This window comes from Scardinius erythrophthalmus (assembly GCF_964197995.2).
Source record: "Scardinius erythrophthalmus genome assembly, chromosome: 4".
Taxonomy (NCBI): Eukaryota; Metazoa; Chordata; class Actinopteri; order Cypriniformes; family Leuciscidae; genus Scardinius; species Scardinius erythrophthalmus.
Window position 1 is genome coordinate 40352713 of NC_138224.1, and position 20676 is coordinate 40373388.

General features: G+C 37.4%; 1 protein-coding gene across 1 annotated transcript in view; it reads left to right on the forward strand.

Moving 5' to 3' along the window:
• Nucleotides 1-20676, forward strand: part of LOC308689308 (uncharacterized protein) — a gene marked incomplete at its 5' end in the record, with an annotated part of 219931 nt that overhangs the window by 51675 nt on the left and 147580 nt on the right. The window lies entirely within an intron of this gene.

Below are 20676 nucleotides of genomic sequence, written 5' to 3' on the forward strand. Positions count from 1 at the left end.
CCTGCTATGTGTGGAGTTAATAGTGATGTCCATTTAAACCCAGTTTGTCCTCATAATCAAGGGTTAGTTAGGGTTGTGTGTGTGTGAGAGGTCCAGTTAAACCCAAAATGTCCTCATAATCAAGGGTTAGTTAGGGTTGTGTGTGTTTGAGAGGTCCAGTTAAACCCAAAATGTCCTCATAATCAAGGGTTAGTCAGGGTTGTGTGTGTTTGAGAGGTCCAGTTAAACCCAAAATGTCCTCATAATCAAGGGTTAGTCAGGTGTTTGTGTGTGTTTGAGAGTGTGTGTGTGTGAGAGGTCCAGTTAAACCCAAAATGTCCTCATAATCAAGGGTTAGTTAGGGTTGTGTGTGTTTGAGAGGTCCAGTTAAACCCAAAATGTCCTCATAATCAAGGGTTAGTCAGGGTTGTGTGTGTTTGAGAGGTCCAGTTAAACCCAAAATGTCCTCATAATCAAGGGTTAGTCAGGTGTTTGTGTGTGTTTGAGAGTGTGTGTGTGTGTGTGAGAGGTCCAGTTAAACCCAAAATGTCCTCATAATCAAGGGTTAGTTAGGGTTGTGTGTGTTTGAGAGGTCCAGTTAAACCCAAAATGTCCTCATAATCAAGGGTTAGTCAGGGTTGTGTGTGTTTGAGAGGTCCAGTTAAACCCAAAATGTCCTCATAATCAAGGGTTAGTCAGGTGTTTGTGTGTGTTTGAGAGTGTGTGTGTGTGAGAGGTCCAGTTAAACCCAAAATGTCCTCATAATCAAGGGTTAGTAAGGGTTGTGTGTGTTTGAGAGTGTGTGTTTGAGAGGTCCAGTTAAACCCAAAATGTCCTCATAATCAAGGGTTAGTCAGGTGTTTGTGTGTGTTTGAGAGTGTGTGTTTGAGAGGTCCAGTTAAACCCAAAATGTCCTCATAATCAAGGGTTAGTTAGGGTTGTGTGTGTGTGAGAGGTCCAGTTAAACCATAAATGTCCTCATAATCAAGGGTTAGTCAGGTGTTTGTGTGTGTTTGAGAGTGTGTGTGTGTGTGAGAGGTCCAGTTAAACCCAAAATGTCCTCATAATCAAGGGTTAGTTAGGGTTGTGTGTGTTTGAGAGGTCCAGTTAAACCCAAAATGTCCTCATAATCAAGGGTTAGTAAGGGTTGTGTGTGTTTGAGAGTGTGTGTGTGTGAGAGGTCCAGTTAAACCCAAAATGTCCTCATAATCAAGGGTTAGTTAGGGTTGTGTGTGTTTGAGAGTGTGTGTGTGAGAGGTCCAGTTAAACCCAAAATGTCCTCATAATCAAGGGTTAGTTAGGGTTGTGTGTGTTTGAGAGTGTGTGTGTGAGAGGTCCAGTTAAACCCAAAATGTCCTCATAATCAAGGGTTAGTTAGGGTTGTGTGTGTTTGAGAGTGTGTGTGTGAGAGGTCCAGTTAAACCCAAAATGTCCTCATAATCAAGGGTTAGTTAGGGTTGTGTGTGTTTGAGAGTGTGTGTGTGAGAGGTCCAGTTAAACCCAAAATGTCCTCATAATCAAGGGTTAGTTAGGGTTGTGTGTGTTTGAGAGGTCCAGTTAAACCCAAAATGTCCTCATAATCAAGGGTTAGTTAGGGTTGTGTGTGTTTGAGAGTGTGTGTGTGAGAGGTCCAGTTAAACCCAAAATGTCCTCATAATCAAGGGTTAGTTAGGGTTGTGTGTGTTTGAGAGTGTGTGTGTGAGAGGTCCAGTTAAACCCAAAATGTCCTCATAATCAAGGGTTAGTTAGGGTTGTGTGTGTTTGAGAGTGTGTGTGTGAGAGGTCCAGTTAAACCCAAAATGTCCTCATAATCAAGGGTTAGTCAGGTGTTTGTGTGTGTTTGAGAGTGTATGTTTGAGAGGTCCAGTTAAACCCAAAATGTCCTCATAATTAAGGGTTAGTTAGGGTTGTGTGTGTTTGAGAGGTCCAGTTAAACCCAAAATGTCCTCATAATCAAGGGTTAGTTAGGGTTGTGTGTGTGTATGCATGATTCATATGGTTACTGATGCCCAGTTAAACCCAAATGGTCAGCAATGTTCATTTAGATACTAATACGTCTTAAGTAATAAGTCTTGAACAATCTTCTCTTTTCACATTAACAAAACCCAAACCCAATCAACTGGAAATATTTAGCTTTATTCAAAACTATCTTTAGACAAAACTTCTTCAAATCTAATGAATAAATTAAGACTGACATTCAAGGATCAATTATGAAAAATACTTGTGGGTGAATGCATTTGTCAGTGATGGTTAAATAGTAAACTCTCCTTTTGGTTTTTTAATTTCTTAATTTTTAAAGCTAAAATATTTCCGTATTTCACTTTCCCTCTTCTCTCTTTGCTCTTCACTCACTTCACACCTGCTAAATCTCACATTACAAACTCAGGTTAGTTTTCTGAAATCTCTCTTAAAGTTTAAGCCAGGTAGAACAATTGCTGATAATTTCCTGTTTTGTTTTTCTATATGCTGGTATTGAAACAAACGTAAGTGATGTGGCACTCTCATGGGTAAAGTTAGTCCAGGTTATACCAGGTTAGTCCTCATAATTAAGGGTTAGGTGTGTGTGTGTGTGTGTATGTGTGAGTGATGTCCGGATAAACCAGGGTAGTCCTCATAAATCATAATTAAATCAGGAAACGCCCACTCCTGCCCTGTCCTTACAGTGCTTCAGTTTGTCAGGTCTTCATATTACCAGACTGTTTTATTAGAATTAAATTCTGAGCAGTCAGCTTTTTACCCCATGCCATAAGGAGCAGTTTGATATTTCTTATTAATCTCTATGACAAAGGGAAAGGTGGGTCCCCATAAACCAGGATGGATCTTTTTAGGGGAAAAAGTCCTTATAAACCACCCGTACCAGTATGTGTGTGTGTGTGTGTGTGTGTGTGTGTGTGTGTGTGTGTGTGAAACGGAACTCCTTCAAGTCAGCAACGGTGCTGAGATTGGAACTGTACAATCCCTAGGGACACACACACACACACACACACACACACACACACACACACACACACACACACACACACACACACACACACACACACACACACACACACACACACACACACACACACACACACACACACACACAACAGAGACAGGGGGAACAGGGATAATGCCAGACATAAAATTAGAGAGTAGCTACACAGATGGCAGTGAATTCAGTCTAGGCTATAAAGAAACAGTAGACAAGTAAGTTATATTATTTGATTGAATATTTTAAAGTAGCATACATGTCTGACATGAAAAAAAAAAAAAAAACATGAATAAAAAAAAGATTTATTAAATATATATAAGAGGTGTTCATACAGAATGTTAAAAGGATGTTATGGGGTTGTTCATCAGCTCATCAGGATCCCAGGAACATTGGGTTCATCAGATTTGTTGGTGCCTTTGTGAGGCACAGGCATTCAGAGATAGAACCAGAAGTAAAGGATTAGTTGGCAGTGTGGGGTTGCATTTAGTGAAGAAGTTACGTTAAATAAATTGTAATCCATTGTGCTGACACATATTCATTGCCAAAGACAGAAGGAAACCAAAAGTATCCTAAACAGAAGTATTTGGAATCTAAATTCTGTTTTACATTTTATAAGACAAAAAGATGGTTTACCTACTTTAAAAAGGCTCCAGAAGGTCTTGGGATCAGCTGCTGCTGAATGGTGAGGGGCTTCACATGCAAGTTCATCTGCAGATCTTCGTCCCTTTGCCAACCATGATCTCACATAATTGTGTGGACTAAACTGCTGTAATGGTGGTCCATTGCATTTCAGGAACACCAGGTTGGACAGTCTGTTTACAGCAGGGGTGGGCAAACTACGGCCCGCGGGCCACATGCGGCCCGTTAGGCTGTTTAATCCGGCCCGCAGAGTATTTAAAAAAATTGTCTTAAGATCGCATTAATTTTGCCTTTTTTCTTGCAATACTTATATATATATATATATATATATATATATATATATATATATATATATATATATATATATATATATATTAGAGGTGGGCATAGATTAATTTTTTTAATCTAGATTAATCTAGATTAATTTTGAAATTAATCTAGATTAATCTAGATTAAAATGGCTCATTTGAATTCTGCCGAAGGCATTCAGAATATGTGTGCTACCCAAATAATGACTATAAAAGTAGGCTAAGTCTTTGAGAACGGGTTTCTCAAGCCAGGTGGCGCATTAGACTAGGGGCTCATCTCCTGTTTCAAAAATGCATCACAAACTGCTTGAGAAAGCTGTTCTACTCATAGACTGTAAAAGGTTACTTCTGTACTGTTACCGTCCGTAGGCAACATAGGCCTATGTTATTATCAACTACTATAGGCTATCAATTAGGGATGGGCGATATGGCCTAAAATCTATATTTTGATATACATTGCAGCCTTTTGCGATAACGATATACAGTATATTATAATAAAACCATTACAGAACAGGTTACACAGACCCTGCTAAACAACTGCTATTTTTTTTAAAGGGTAGGCTATATGTAGTTTTGATAACATATATTGTGCAAAACTGTAAGTATACAACATAATTTTGCAGATAAATAAAATTTAAGTACACTAGCTGCAGAGATCTTAAGTAGGTCTAATGTTTATTATAGCTTTGAGCTTATGAAACCCCAAATTTAAAGTTATAATATTGTCTAACTGATGTCTTTTCAGTTAAAAAGAAACACAACAACGATTCTTAAAATCGGGCGTAGACAGAGATTATGTGTTAACGTTACACCACTAAGATATATTGGATTGAGAATAATACGCGCGCTGGTATTCAGTGATATCAGTTTCAGTTTCGTTTTGAATTTGAGGTGGTAGAACGGATTAGTCGTGTGTTAACTTACCGAACCGTTACCCCACACACTCGGATAGTTTGCTGCTGTTTGTCGGACGGCTTAAATCCGAACCAAGTCCAAATAATGGACGTTGCAGCTTTCAGTTTCAGCCGTGTTTACTTAAGATGACGACGAATATGCGTTGCAGCCGGGTTTACCTCGCGGCCGCGGGTAGATTGCGTCATCATAGCTTGTGTAGTAGAGCCATCTCCCAACCCAACTTGGGGAATAGATTAACGGCGATATTTTTTTTATCGCGCGATAAGAGTCTCGCGTTAACGCAGCGCGCCACTAATATATATATATATATATATATATATACACACTGTACTGATAATATCTCAGTACAGTGGCTCTTAAAAGAGCCTTTGGGGTGTATTTTAGCGGCTGTTGAGACAAGCAAAGGAGAGAAAAAGAAACATGACAGAATGTAGGTATTGCAAATGTCTGTACAAGTTAAAAATGCATTCAGTTTTCAGTGATCATTATTGACTGATCAGTATGGCAAATCAGAAATGCAGGATGACTGCTAGATTGATCATTTACAAAAATCAGATGGGAATAGACACAGAAAAAAAAGAGAAGAGAAATATTTTCATGGTATAAATTCCCAAAGTAAAAAAAAGCTCTAATTAATGAATGTGCAAAAATAGCCTATACTTAATAGAAGAACAATGCTTTTGATGAGACCTACAACCCTTCTAACAACCAAGAAGCCTTTTAAATCACAGTAAGATGCATTTTTAATATTGAAATTTATTACTGGTGTTATTTTATTATAATTTATAACATGACGGGCGAGTGTTTTCTGTCTCTCTGTCTTAAGTGCACGCGCCATTGTGTGAGAGATGGGCAGCTCACGCGCTCACAGCTGTCAGGCTTGCAGAGGGGGCTTACTTCACTTTGTTAATTTCCAAACAAAGACGTGAAGATATTATTGATAATTGTATGAATAATTCATAAATTTATCTTTGAGCATTGTTAACATGACAGATATAACCCTAAAAAACTAAGGAGATTCTCTGAATAGGATTGATACTCCTTTCGCGCAAATGACGTCACGCAGAAATAACGGCAACCACATAATGTTGTTAACAGTGCAGACGAGTGGTTAGTTAGCACAAAAAAGGACGGAAAACCAGTTTGTGTGGTAAAAGTAAATGTGATATATTAACTGGGAAAGGCAGTATGTCAATTTTATGACCACTCATTGAGTTTTTACCCTGAGAAAAACAAACTGATCCGCTCAGACTGTCCTTGTGATTCAATTTTATTATTATCCTGTCTACATATTTTGTGTTATTTTGTTTCGTTGTGTGGGCTTATGTTTTGAATAATTGAATTGAAATAAAATGGCTAAGTAAAAAGACCTTTAACCTTACCTAAAAAAACTGGCGGTAGGGGATGTCCTCTGCAGAAGCGAGTCAGGTGCACACGCGATTGTCACAGACCCCAGCATATGCTGCTGCCATGGTTTCGCGGGCTTGGCACGCGAGTAAGGATTTCTAACAAATAATAAAGTGTATATATTTTATTTTTGAAAAAATTAATTTACAATTATATAATGATATACCTTGTGTTATATTACTAATAATTACGTTACATTACTAAATTACAAATAAACAAATATATTTTTCCCTCTGGTGCTCCACATTTGGGAGTCTTCGTGACCGGACACCTGAAAATGAAACTTAAGCAAAATCAATGCAATATACTTTAGTTCAATAATATTTTACTTTTGTATTTTGAGAGCATTTTATGGTAGCCTACTAATTAATATTTATGAAATAATTATGGTCCATTTTTTACATTGAAAATTATAATAATAATTACAATTTTAAAAATAATAATCTTTCAATTAATGTAGTGTTTCAGATTATTTCAGATTACCATTCTTTTAAGGCAGTGTAGCGTCATCTGTTGAGAGAAAATAAAATAAAACCGGTAATTTGATGGTGTAACCACTAGATCCCTGTGTAGCCTATAGGCTACCATTCTGATGAAGCTAAGTTTTTAAAAAAATTCTAAATATAAAACTTTTCGGTCAAAAGTGTCCCGAGGGAGCAGTGAACACTGCGTAGGGACCCTGTCGAATGGAACGCACCTCGGTCTCTCGCGCACTGTCGAGCGCGTTCTCGGACACACACACGGTCACTCTCGCGGTGTCGAGCGCGCGCTCGCGCCTCATAGAATACCGGCTACATGCGAGAAGTAGCGGTACGCAAGAAAAAGTGCAGGTACGCTTAAAGGAGCATTCCGTAAGTTCTGAAATTTCTAACCGTTACTGACACCAGTGGCCGTTAGAGGAACTGCAGCCAGTCTCATGCTCGTTCTCGGTGCGCACGCTCGTACGAGCACGACCACATCAACTAGGGTTGCCGCGGCAACCACTGACGGCTCATCGAGATTCACCACTCACCAGCATAATGTTTGAGGTAAGAAAAGTTACAGTACTGTAAGGTTATTGTTTGACAGACCATATTTTAGTAAAATGTTGCAGTGCTGCTTTATATTATCAACTAAAGTCTACTTCTAAAAGTATTTTAACACAACACTGTAACACACACTCCCAGCACTCACAGACCCCTTATTTTGACTATTGTAGAGTAACGCTAAATTATATAACTGAGTTGAAGACGTTATGCTTATTTTTAGATACAGTACAATTACTATTATAGTTGTACTACTATACTATTTTGTAGAATAGCAATTCGGCAATAGCAATAGCAATAGCTGATTCGGGCCCGACTCCTCCACACACGATTGAGCCGACAGGCTGATAGAGGCAACTGTGGTGGACAGTCGAGGTGTCATTCTTTTTATTACATCATGGTTGGCTCAAACATGTACAAATGAAAACTCTATCTTAAAGATTTTTTTAAGTAAAAACCTACGCAATGCTCCTTTAAGAGTAAAGTGTAGAAGTGCCGGTGTTACACCAGAATCTGTGACCGTCATAATCTGTGACCGTAGTGGGCACGGTTGTTACTGTGCTGCGTGATCTACGCAAACAGCGTAACTTCTGACTATAAGCCAAAGGTGAGGTATTTATGAAACGTTTGTTTAGAAATTATGGTTATTTACACAATAAATGATTATTTGCTTGCCCAGATTGAGCTCAATGTGTTTTTTTTTTCCAGAGTAGCCCGACTACGTGTGTTTCCGTGTTCATTAATGTTTAATGTTTATGTTCTCACACGAGAAGAGAACCGCCCTGACGTCCGTGCACGTTTAGGAAAAGTTTTTTCCTCAGTGTGTTTTGTGTTATAATTGGATATTATTTTATAAGATATATGTTTAATTTGCGGAACCAGTAGTCAATGAAAGACATATATGGCGGTGTGGGCGAGTACTACTATGTGTACAATGTTATAAGGCTATTTTAAAGGTCACCAAATTGTGTTACCCTCCTCTATTTCAAACTATTACCCTCCAAATTCACTCTGATGATGTGTGAACTCCTCAGCTTCTTACAGTAGAAATCATTTTGGGCTGGCATGAACAGAAGCAGACATACAGTATAGGGTCACCAATTCTGATAAGGCTATTTTAAAGGTTACCGAATTCTGTTACCCTCCTTCTATTTCACTCATAATGAAGGTGAAATCCTCCAAATTCACTCTGATAATGTGTGAACTCCTCAGCTTCTTACAGTAGAAATTATTTTGGGCTGGCATGAACAGAAACAGACATACAGTATAGGGTCACCAAATCTGATAAGGCTATTTTAAAGGTTACCGAATTCTGTTACCAAAGTGTTAACAAATAAACATTTGCAGTGAATTGACTGCATTTATATAGCGCTTTCACAGACCTATTCATTCATTCATTCATACACCGACGGCGGTGTCAGCCATGCAGGGCGCCATCCAGCTCGTCGGGGTTGGCAGCTGGAGTAGGTGTCTTGCTTATGGACACCTCGACACTTGGTCAGGTGGAACCGGAGATTGAACCACCAACCTTACGGTTTATAGACAACCTACATGAACCACTGAGCCACTGCCGCGCCCCCCGCGATAAATAAATGCATAAAAAAAAAGAACTGTGTGTATATGCATGTTTGTTCATTTTTTTTTTTTTTCAAATGGTCTAACGGTTTGCCATTCGTGCACGCAGATCACATGGGTGGTCCGTCCAACATCCAACTATAACTTGCATACATTTTTATTATAGGCATAAGTTGCTTTACATTATGGATTCGGACAAGTATTTGGAATTGAAAAACTATCTAATTGAGGGAGAATATCCTAAAGATTCTAACAAAAAAAGCCGTTTTGTCTTGAGAAGGAGAGCCAAGAATTTCTGCATTATAGGTACAACTATAGGTATAACTTACACTGTAAAATATTTCCAGGATTTCGCAAGATATAGGCTGTGAAATATTTACAGTAAATTACATTATTTCCACAATATTTATCCAAAAAAAATAATAATGCGTAGCTATTACAAGAAATTGAATACGATTTTTTTTTTTTGCGCTGCATCTGCGTCATCTCATCCAGGGTTTCCACGGGGTCTTAAAAAGTCTAAAATTCTGAACTTTAAATTTAAGGCCTTAAAAAGTCTTAAAAACGGCCAGATTTTTATCCTAGGTCTTAAATTTCATTTAGTCAGGTCTTAAAAAGTGTTACGGGCTCATAATTGAAGCGACGCGCTAATTTTTTTTACCAGACCCAACGAGATGAAAAAAATCTAAACTTTTCAGAATGCCGCAAACGCACCGCAGGTCATGTGACAGGAACCAACCAATCACCCCTTTCCATAACAACATTGAAAGCTCAGTCAACATGAAGGATGGGGGTGCACCCAAACACTACTAATAAATATAAGCTAATGTGTAAATGTCAGTAATTTATCTTTGACTCATTCTTTTCACGTAAACAAAAGGTGCATATTGATGCTAATCAATTTATTTGCTGTTTTTCGACATAAAACTTGTTGAATTGATTTAATTCTGTAGTATTAGTACTTTTTGAACAGGATTCTGTGATAACCGTGATAATTTTAAACATCTCATCATTTCCTCTCTAGTTATGATCAACTTTGATCAACTAAAATCAACAATAATTGTGTTTTTACAATATAATATGCAAAAGTACAATTTTCTATATAAAAAAAAATCTACCTCTCCCTCTCTCACACACACACACATCAGATAATCCTGGATGGATGGATGGATGGATGGATGGATAGATAGATAGATACTGTAATGATCCCGAGGTTACTATCTATCTAACTTGGATAATGCGTCGTGTAGGTCTTTAATTTCAATCTTTATGGTCTTAAAATGTCTTAAAAAGGTCTTAAATTTGACTTACTGAAACCTGCAGAAACCCTGTCTCATCTCCTCCGTGGTCTCATTCAATGGATTCGGCGGTAAGTGTTTAAATGTCAATTTGTCCAACTCTGCCAATTTGATGACTGTTTTTATTTTATTTTATATATATATGATGGTGCATGTTATTAAAAGTATGAACCAAATTAGCATTGTAGGTTCTGTTGTCATGTTTTTGTAACTTAGCTGGAGCAGACTCGCGTCTATGTTTGAGCGCGCAAATTTGAATAAACAGTCGTCGACGTTGGTTGTATTGGTAATTATATAAAGTTGGACTAAAGTTAAGTCGTATTAAGGGGAGATATGGCAGGCAAAAACATCGTTTTTTTCACTGGTCAATTTTGAGATTTTGGCCTATTTGTCTTCAATAACATGTCTTTCAGACTTGTGGTGGTAAAAAGTACAAAATACACATTAATGTTTTTATTTTACTATACTTTTAGTCTATTTGCGTCTCTAAATTTCTCCTAAATTCAACAAAAGTTGGCGTTCTAAATCACCATGGTGCTCCGTGATCGCTGTCTGCATAGCTCAAGCTGCTACCAACCGTTAAAGGTCTCTCCCCTGTGCAATGTTGTCGGATCCAAATGTGATTTTTTTTTTTTAGGATCCACTAAAAAAGTACCGTATGCATTTTTACAATACAAATCTTTAAAGGCTGTTTTCTCAAAATGTTTTTTTTTTTTTTGAGCCAGACATCTCCACTTCAGCAGCTCTTACATAGGGCCTACATTACATTTTTTTTATTAGGCTATATTCGGTTTTGTGATTCCCAACAACATAACATACTGTACAATGGATAACAGTTTAAATGTTTATTACCAACAAGCAAATTGCACAAACTCGTTGAAAAATTAACCCTGCAACATGACCAGTAAGTTAACTGAGACGTCACGTTAGCTAACGTTACACCGTTGAAAATGTGTAAAACTTTAGCTTTACTTAATGCTTTTCTTAGTTAACGTACTTTAACAGAGTCTTCTCTTTTCCCACAGCATTTTCCTATGGTGACCACCGGGAAAAAAATTATAAGGTAAGCTGACATACTAGAGTTTGTACATGCTGTCTCAAGGGACCTCATAGAAAGTTATAATTTTATATAACTTTCCTTTAAATTGACAAATGAGTTTTATTAGCTTTATTAGCCTAACTGGAAGATAGATAAATATGTAAATTTAACAGGTTAATTTATAAAAGTTGTAATTTATTGAACCATGCTTGAGATTTTGGAACAAAAAAAAGAACAATGCAGTTTTTATAACAACAAGTCCATGTAAGACAAAGTAATGTTTAATCATTTACTGCATTTTAAATGATGAAAGTACTAATTATATAAATTTTTATCTTGTGTGGCAAGTAAACACAGTAATGAGTTTTAAGTGATTTAAACAGTAAACAGAAAGAAAACAAGTATAATGGGTACGTTCAGTCAGTCTAAACTGACAGCATCCAAATTTACCTGCTTTTGTTATTAATGTTTAATGCTGACTCTTCTCCTCCTCCATTAATGTTATTAATGTTTATCAAAAAAGACTATACATTGTTTTGTAGGGGTGCAACGGATCAAAAAACTCACGGTTCGGATCGTTTCTCGGATCAGAGTCACGGATCGGATCATTTTTCGGATCAGCAAAAAAAAAAAAAAAAAAAGACAAATAAACACAAGTTTTGTCTTTTTGTTTATTAACATTTTTAAAATATTAAATTAAAATATATAAAATCAACAGTGGGTGCGCGACGGGTTCATTCCATGAAGCGTGACTATAAACACACTTGATAGCGTTTGTGATGGGTTTAGCCCGGTCTGATTGTGCAACGTTGAGCAGCCTTCGTTTTCACTCCTGTCAGCGAAACACCGGGGTGATGTCGCTTCAAATGCGTGGCCATGCTTGATGTGTTTCCACGGATGTCCCGATACCACTTTTTCACTTCCGATACTATACCGATGCCGCAGCTTTGGCTATTTGCCGATACCAACAATCCGATATTTTTATTTTATTCTTGAACTAATAGCCTACTACTAAAAATAAAATATATGGAAGCACTTTGCTCAATTAGCCACATAAAAACATCTCACTCAAATGGAGAACAAATACTTCTCCAGTATATAGTCCACAACAACAGTTGATAATGAAAGACTGTCACCCTTTATTCAAAAGACCTTGAGATATGTAATTGTAGGCTACCTGAATGAATTTAAAATTAATTTGCTATATTTCAGATCAATATATTTGTTTCCTTAATTTTTTTATTAACTTTAACGTTATTCTCATTTGAATTATAATCATTTATTTCTGTATAAAATAATACTACCATTAAAAACATTTGATTTTCTTTTTTAATCAATGTAGAATGTGTAACTTCAAAATAAACAGATTACTCTGTTTGAGGACAAGAAATGAAAACCAATGCAATATGATGAATGTCCAAAAGATGAGATAATTAATTGCTTTTAAACAGCGTGTGTGTGTGTGTGTGTGTGTGTGTGTGCCTGTCCATCGCAGCCTGTTCATTTTGCTGCGTTCACACTATACGCGAATAGAGCGTCAAATTCGCGTCTAGTTCGATGCTTTTTGAATCCTTTCGCGCGTCCAAAGCGAATAGGACGCGCCGCGCGCATATAATGATAAAGCGAGCGTTTGAAGCGAAATAGACACGTGTTCCAGGGAAGCCAAAATGCTCCCATACAGGGGATTTAAATGACGCGGGGCGTTCAAGCTCCTCCGTTCCTCCGCTCGCCATGACCACGCTGTGTGTGGACTGAACATGCGCACAACTTTTTTTTTTTTTTTTTTTCATAAATTAATCCGCGGATCACGTGTGTGCCGAACCGAATATATTGATCCGAACGGATCACGGATCAATGATGATCCGTTGCACCACTATTGTTTTGTATGTGGTTACTATTAATAATTTTTTTGTTCAGATGATGATCTGTTTTACATCCGAAACAAGATGTCCCAAAGATGTAAAGTTGTGTGCAGTGCAGAGGAGGCTGACACACTATTTAAAGAGTTCCATCTTAGTGACATAGGTGCACATGCTGGACAGCTCAAAACAAGAGATGCCATTTCTCAGCGGTTCTACTGGCCTGGCATGTCAGCAGACATAGAGAAATGGCTAGGCTTATAAGACTTAAGTTCATAAAAAAATTTGTTTTATCATATAACAATGTATAATTTACAATCAATTCATATATTAAACATTCCCAGGTATCTGAGTGTTCAGTCTGCCAGAAAAACAAGGAGACCATAAAGGTTGAGACAGTATACACACCAATTAAGGTACCAAAAAAAGTATTTTATAAATGTGAATATTAATGGAAATTAGAAATAATAATGTGTTCATTCTTTACCTTAGTATAAGCCCTGTCTGTGAAAACCAGTCCTATATGTATTGTGAAGTGTTATACATTTGTTTTTGAATTGTTATTTATTCTTGTCTGTTGACAGACCAAATGTCCATTTGAACTGGTCGGAATAGACCTTATAGGAAAGTTGGTGAAGACTGACCAGCAAAATCAGTACATATGTGTTGTTATTGATTATTGCACCAAATGGGCACAGGCATATCCTCTAACAACAAAGTCGGCTGCTGAGGTTACGAAGTGCATTTTGAAATGTATTTATCAGTTTGAAGTGCCAAAAAGAATTCTTTTTTTTTTTTTTCAAAAAATGTTTATTGGCTTTTGTTTGTACATTAAAACAATATAAACAAAGACAAAAAAAAATAGTATTTCAGTATCACAGTTCACAGCCTTACATTGTGTAGTTTACTTTGCTATTTCAGTCATCCCATGTTGTCTGATCAACTTGGTTACAGTAGTGCAAAAAGGGAGCCCACATTTTGTAAAAGTCCTTTAGTTTCCCTTTAGCGACATAAGTCAGTTTTTCCAAGGCAAGGTTGCAGGTCATTTCTTTAAACCACTGACTACAGGAGGGTCCTTGGGTCTCCTTCCATTTTAAAGCAATAGCACGCTTGGCCTGAAGCAAACTGAAATCAATTAGTTTTCGCTTTCTTGAATTCACCTCAAAATTTACTGGGTATATATGAAACAAACAAAATTTAGGTGCAAGAGGAACATTTTCTTCAACCAGTTTACCAATCATAAAAACAATCTCCTTCCAAAATCCTTGAATCTCATTACACTCCCATATACAATGATAAAGGGTACCAATTTCTTGTTTGCATTTTAGACAACTATCTGGAATATTTGGAGTAAATTTATGTAGTTTTACTGGGGTAATGTAGGTCCGCATAAGCCATTTATATTGCAGTAATTTACACCTAGTATTGATGCTGTGATTTTGGGCAAATAAACAAGATTCCATCCATTCTTCTTTAGAAATGTCTTCCTGAAGATCATTCTTCCATGCTGTTAAATAAAACAGCGAACTCTCTTTTGATCCCTCTAAAAGTATATTATAAAAGAATGACAGATTGCCCTTGTCCCTTAAATGTTTTAACGTGTGATTTTCTATAATTGACAAAGGGGGTTCTAAATAATTTTTTATTTCAGAGTGTATAAAACTTCTTATTTGTAAATATTTGAAAAAATGTTTCTGAGGGATATCGTATTTTCTCATCAGTTGTTGGAATGACAACATTATACCTTCCTCGTAAAATCTTTTACTTGACTTATTCCTTTATACATCCAGTTTTTAAATCCCTTATCACTTCTCCCCGGCACAAAATTTGTATTACCCCAAATTGGTGACAAACCTGACAATGTAATTGCTTCATCTAAAAACTTGTGAGCTTCATACCATACAGAAATTGTATTCATAAGAAAAGGATTATGCATAGTTTTTTTGAGCATTTTAATTGAAGATGAGTAAAGATACATCTGTAATGGAATTATTATTCCATTTTTTCTATATCTATCCACGCTGGAGTGCCTGTATCTACGAAGTAGTACATAGCAGAACAAAGCTGAGCAGCCCAATAGTAAAGTTTTATATTTGGTACTTTAAGCCCTCCCCGTTCGTATGGTAGATAGAGTAAGGACAGACGTAACCGAGGATGTTTGTTATTCCATATGTGGCGATGCAGCGGTATTACAGGTAGAAAGAATTTCGACTACGCCAACCGGGGAATTTCGCCCCAGGAAATATGGACAACACTCAAGTTACTATTACTAGGTCACTCAGGTTCGATTCTCTAATAAAGGTAGGCAGAGACCTGGATATGAAAATATACAAAAATTTTATTCATACAAAGTTTAATTTAAAGCAGCAGGGTAGTCACGTTAAAAAGGCAACCTGGAGCTATACTGACAAGGTTTTGAGTTACAAACACATTCAAGTAAACAAAAACACATTTGAATAAACACACACTCTTCCCATACACTGGTTACACAGACACCATAGAAAAAGACACAGACTAACAGGGCTGAGACAAACCACGGGAGGAGGGATCACTAAACTTAATTTGCCAAAAGCACACTCACACACACAGCAAAGACTTCAAAAGTGTCACGGCAAACATTCGAAGAAAGCACCACCACCACAAGAGATCCTCCACCCGTGGAACCTCAGCACCTGAAACGAAAATCACAAAAAAAATAATTAATAACCAAACTTAAACATACCAACTGCACTAGAGCCTAGTTGGATGATGTTTAGGGTACGGTCATGAGCAGATAATATCACCATTAATAGACAATCACGAATAACATACAAAGGTGTAAACACAGACTATAAATAAATAAATAACTCAATTCACGCAATGAGCTCACAAGCAGATAGTTTGGTGTTCCATTTTTGACACCAAGTGTTAACCTCAAAAGTTCAATAAAGGAAACATTAAATCAACAAATAAATAAAACCAGACAGCAACGGTCCCCCTCATCAGTGGGGTGACGATCTTCTCACAGATGGCAAAAAGTTTGTATTGTACACGGTAGCGACAGTGGAGCAGGAAAATACGATGCGCTCTTAATCTGGCAGCAAGGAATCGACGGGGCTGTAATAGCTTTTTATAGCACCAGCAGGAAGAACAAGATCGCCGGACGAGAGGGAAAATCCTAAGCCAAATACAAAGAAACACTAAGATTTATGCCTCAATGGCTAAACTTTCAGCTCGTAACTACATGCGCAATAACACTTACCGGAAGTAGATGATGCATTCGCACAATGTGCTTGTCCTTTCACAGGCACGGGTACTCAAATCATACAATCCGCTGTTCAGATAGACTACAGGGACACTGCACATAACGCACAACAATCAGCCAATCCTAAACCCCCAAATAAAGACAAACAATGCGCTTTCCATCAACAGTTCACACATACCTGAAAGGCGAGCCGCCAGCAAATGCAACCACTGCGACAAACCGAAGGAAAACCGGAGAAGACAGACAAGCTAAACACAACACTAATAATTAGTCCCCTACATACAAACAAACTAAAAACAGTAGTTGCTATATGCTAACACACATACCTACAGCTACTGTAAACAATGGAAGGAGGCGGAGTCGAACGTGACGCATCCCGGGCTACAGCCAACCAGCTCTTAAATAGGGTGGATTACCTGCTGATAGGTGCTCACTAATGTCCATCACCTCATTCATCCGGTTACACATATAAATCTTGTGAATGTTTTCTTGAGTATAGCAAAGAAGGTAGCTGGAAGGGGAAGTGGAATTGACTGGAAAAGATATACAAATTTTGGTAGAATTGACATTTTTAAGATACTTATATGTCCAATAGTAGAAATTGGCAAAGCATTCCATCTCTCAAGTGAGTCCATAACTTTCTTTATTAATGGGTCATAATTAATTGGAATCATTTCTTTTATATTTGGGGTTATCTTAATTCCTAAATATGTAAAACCTTCAGGGGAGCTGGTGAATTGCCTGGAAGTCAGACAGTTTCTCCTTTCATCCCCATTCAATAATAGCAAGGCACTTTTATTATTATTAACTTTGTAACCTGAAAACTCTCCAAATACAGTTAGTATATTATTGAGTGCTTGAATAGAAGGGTCTAGATTTGTAAGAAACACCACAATATCATCTGCAAACAAAGATAAGCGATGTTCCCTCTCACCTATTGTTATGCCTTTTATTTCAGGACTACTCCGGATTGCCAATGCAAGGGGTTCTACTGCAAATAAAAATAACTGAGGGGACAGTGGACACCCTTGTCGTGTACCTCTACTTAAATGAAAGGGTTTTGAAATTTGGTTATTTGTTATTATTTCTGCCAGTGGATCATTATAAAGTAGCCTAATCCATTTAATATACCCATCACCCAGCCCAAATCTCTTAAGCACCTCAAAAAGGTATCCCCATTCAATCCTGTCAAAGGCTTTTTCCGCGTCCAATGACAGGACCGCATGGCTTGTCTTCCAGGCACAAACCCATTTTGATCATTCATAATAAGGTTCGGTATAAATGTTTCAATTCTCTTAGCTAGGGCCTTACAGAGAATTTTTGTATCGCATGACATTAAAGATATGGGCCTATAAGATGATTTTTCATTGGCGGGTTTACCTGGCTTTAATATAAGGGTAATTAGTGCGGATCTCAATGATGGGGGTAATATTCCTTTTTCAAATGATTCATTGAACATTTCAAGCAAGTGCGGTAAAAGTTTCCCTGCAAACGTTTTATAAATTTCCATTGGGAGGCCATCAGGCCCAGGGGCTTTTCCACTACCCATGCCCTGTAATGCCCCTGAGAGCTCTTCTATGCTTAGATTTCTCTCTAGTTCACTTCTTGTCCCCTCTGATACTTTAGGAAACTTAAGTTTATCCAGAAAGCTGTCTTGCCTTTTTAAATCGTTGGTAAATTCAGATTTGTACAGATTTTCAATTTAAAATTATTATTTATTTCCAACGGATCTACAATATTCGCCCCATTCTCTAAAATTATTGAATTGATGGCTCTATCTGTTTGTATTTTTTTAATTCTCCATGCAAGCAACTTCCCCGTTTTTTCTCCCTGATCATAATATGATTGTTTTAGCCACATTAAATTCTAAGCTATTTTACTACTGGTTAATTCATTATATTGGGCTTTTAGTACAAGAAGTTCTTTTCGCTTTACAGGGTCATTGTTGCTAAAGAGGTGTTGCTCTACTACCTTGATTTGTTTTTCCAGATTTTCTAATTGTGTCTGATATGTTTTGGATCTATATCTTGTATAACTTAATACCTCCCCCCTAATATAGGCTTTGAAGGCCTCCCATTTGACTGAAGCACTTGTCTGATTTGTATTAAATAGAAAATATAGGTCTATTTTGTTATCCATGAATTTAACAAAATCAGGGTCCAGAAGCCATCTTGCTTGAAATCGAAATCTGGGAGGGGAAAATACAAGATTGTCCATTTGGAGTGTAAATGTAATAGGAGCGTGATCAGATAGTAATATACTGTCGTATCAGCATTTACCCACTTTTGAAACTAGGCTGTTAGAGATTAAAAAAATATCTATTCTAGAGTATGTTTTGTGTGTGATTGAGAAGCACGAATATTCTTTTTTGCTAGGGTTAAGATACCTCCAGATCTCTACTAAATTCAGATCAGTTATATACTTAATGATAATTTTTTTAGACTGTTGATGGGTATTATCTATTCCTGAAGAGCGATCGAGCACTGGGTTTAATACACAATTAAAATCTCCTCCAACTACATGATGTCCGGGATATGATGATATTGTAAGAAAGAAATTCTGGTAAAAAGAAGGGTCGTCTATATTAGGAGCGTATATACTTATTAGATTAATTTGTGTTGTCAAGATCGTACCATTAAGAACTATGTACCTCCCTAACGGATCTATATGTTGCTCTTTTAACTGAAATGGAACAGATTTGTGAATGAGGATCATGACTCCTCTAGCTCGAGAGGCAAAAGAGGCATTAAAGACCTGACCTGGCCATCTCTTCGTGACCCAGCAAGTATCTTCTTTTATTAAATGAGTTTCCTGTAGAAAAATTATACTTGATCCCATTTGTTTCATTCGACCTAATACTTGTTTAAGTTTTACCAAATTATTTAGTCCTCTTACATTCCAGCTACAGATTTTTATCTCTGACTTACTGATCATTTACTATCTTGTGTTACCATGTAGACATAGCTGTGTCCGAGCAAACAATGAAAGGAAAAAAAAAAGAAAAAAAGAACAAAAAAAGAAAGAAAGAAAAAAAGAGAGAAAAAGAAAAAGTGTTGTTCCTCAACAACCTCCCACTTCCACCCACACCCCCCAGGGCCGGCTCTAGCCCTTTGGTTGCCCTAGGCGAGATTGAGTTTTGCGCAACCCCCCCCCCCCCCCCCCACCCCACATACACAAATGCTACAAAGAATGTTCGAGGATATTTACCAAAATAAGTAATAAACTTAAGGAAGAAGGAATGTATACTATAGACCAGCATATAGAGTAATAGACATAGAACAGTAGTGTTTGAGATTAATTAATGCGGAATGTCAATGTTTACTTGGAAACAAGTCACTGAAGTTTTAAATTGTGGTTGAATAAACGGTATTCAAGGGTCTTACTTGCTTCAGGCTGAGTATCCCTGGTCTCAGGCTGAGTATCCCTGGTCTCAGGCTGAGTATCCCTGGTCTCAATGGTCTGTGTTTCACTGGTGCCTGGAATGCTAGATGTGGCCCCTTCACCTGCAACAGCCAGATCGGTGGTGTTAAATTAAATTAGTGAAAATTACTTAAACTGTGTGGTTGAAATTAGATTCATAGGTATAGGATGTTAGTGTGGTTGAAATTAGATTCATAGGTATAGGATGTTATTGTGATTTCCATGTGTTTTCATTATCACCCCCCCCCCCCAAAACTAATAAGTTGTATATACAAAAATACTACAAAGAATGTTCAAGGACATTTAATTATGACTCAAACAATGGATGAACAAACAAAAATGCACTGCAATTTTTTTATAGTCACTGCAACACTGCAACAAGCAAATTATGACTTGAAGGATCAACAGTAATAAATTGTACATACACAAATGCTGTGACCCGTCACGGAAACCAAGGACACAAATCGGCAGCACAACTTTCGAGCAAAATGAGAAAGAAGCGGGTTTTTTTCAAAATTGGTAATTTTCGTTTTTTTGCAGAATCTGTAAGTTGAGATCAAGAAGAAGCCTCTCCATGTTTGAGATAGCAGTATTGGTATTTAAAATTTTATTTAAAAGCGTACATTTTGATGTCGAAATCGCCTTGTTTTTCGGAGATTCTAGCACGCAGTAGGGGGCGTGTCATTGTCGGTGTGTATTACCATACTGAATTGCCGGCGTGGCTACTTATTATGCAGCGCTCGGGCCGGCTCTATCTGATTACAAAATTCAATGAAGATGGACGCCAATAACATTACGATGTCCAGCAATCGATTTATATAGTAGCTTACATGGGGTTAAAATGGGGTTTAATTTGTCGTTTAATGAGATGTAGCCTAATACATGTTGTCAGTGTGAACACATAGATCCGCCAATGTAGTCAACGTACATATGAATGGTACAGTGGTAGAGCGTTCGCCAGCCGTGTCAGAGGTTGAGAGTTCGAATCCGCCCT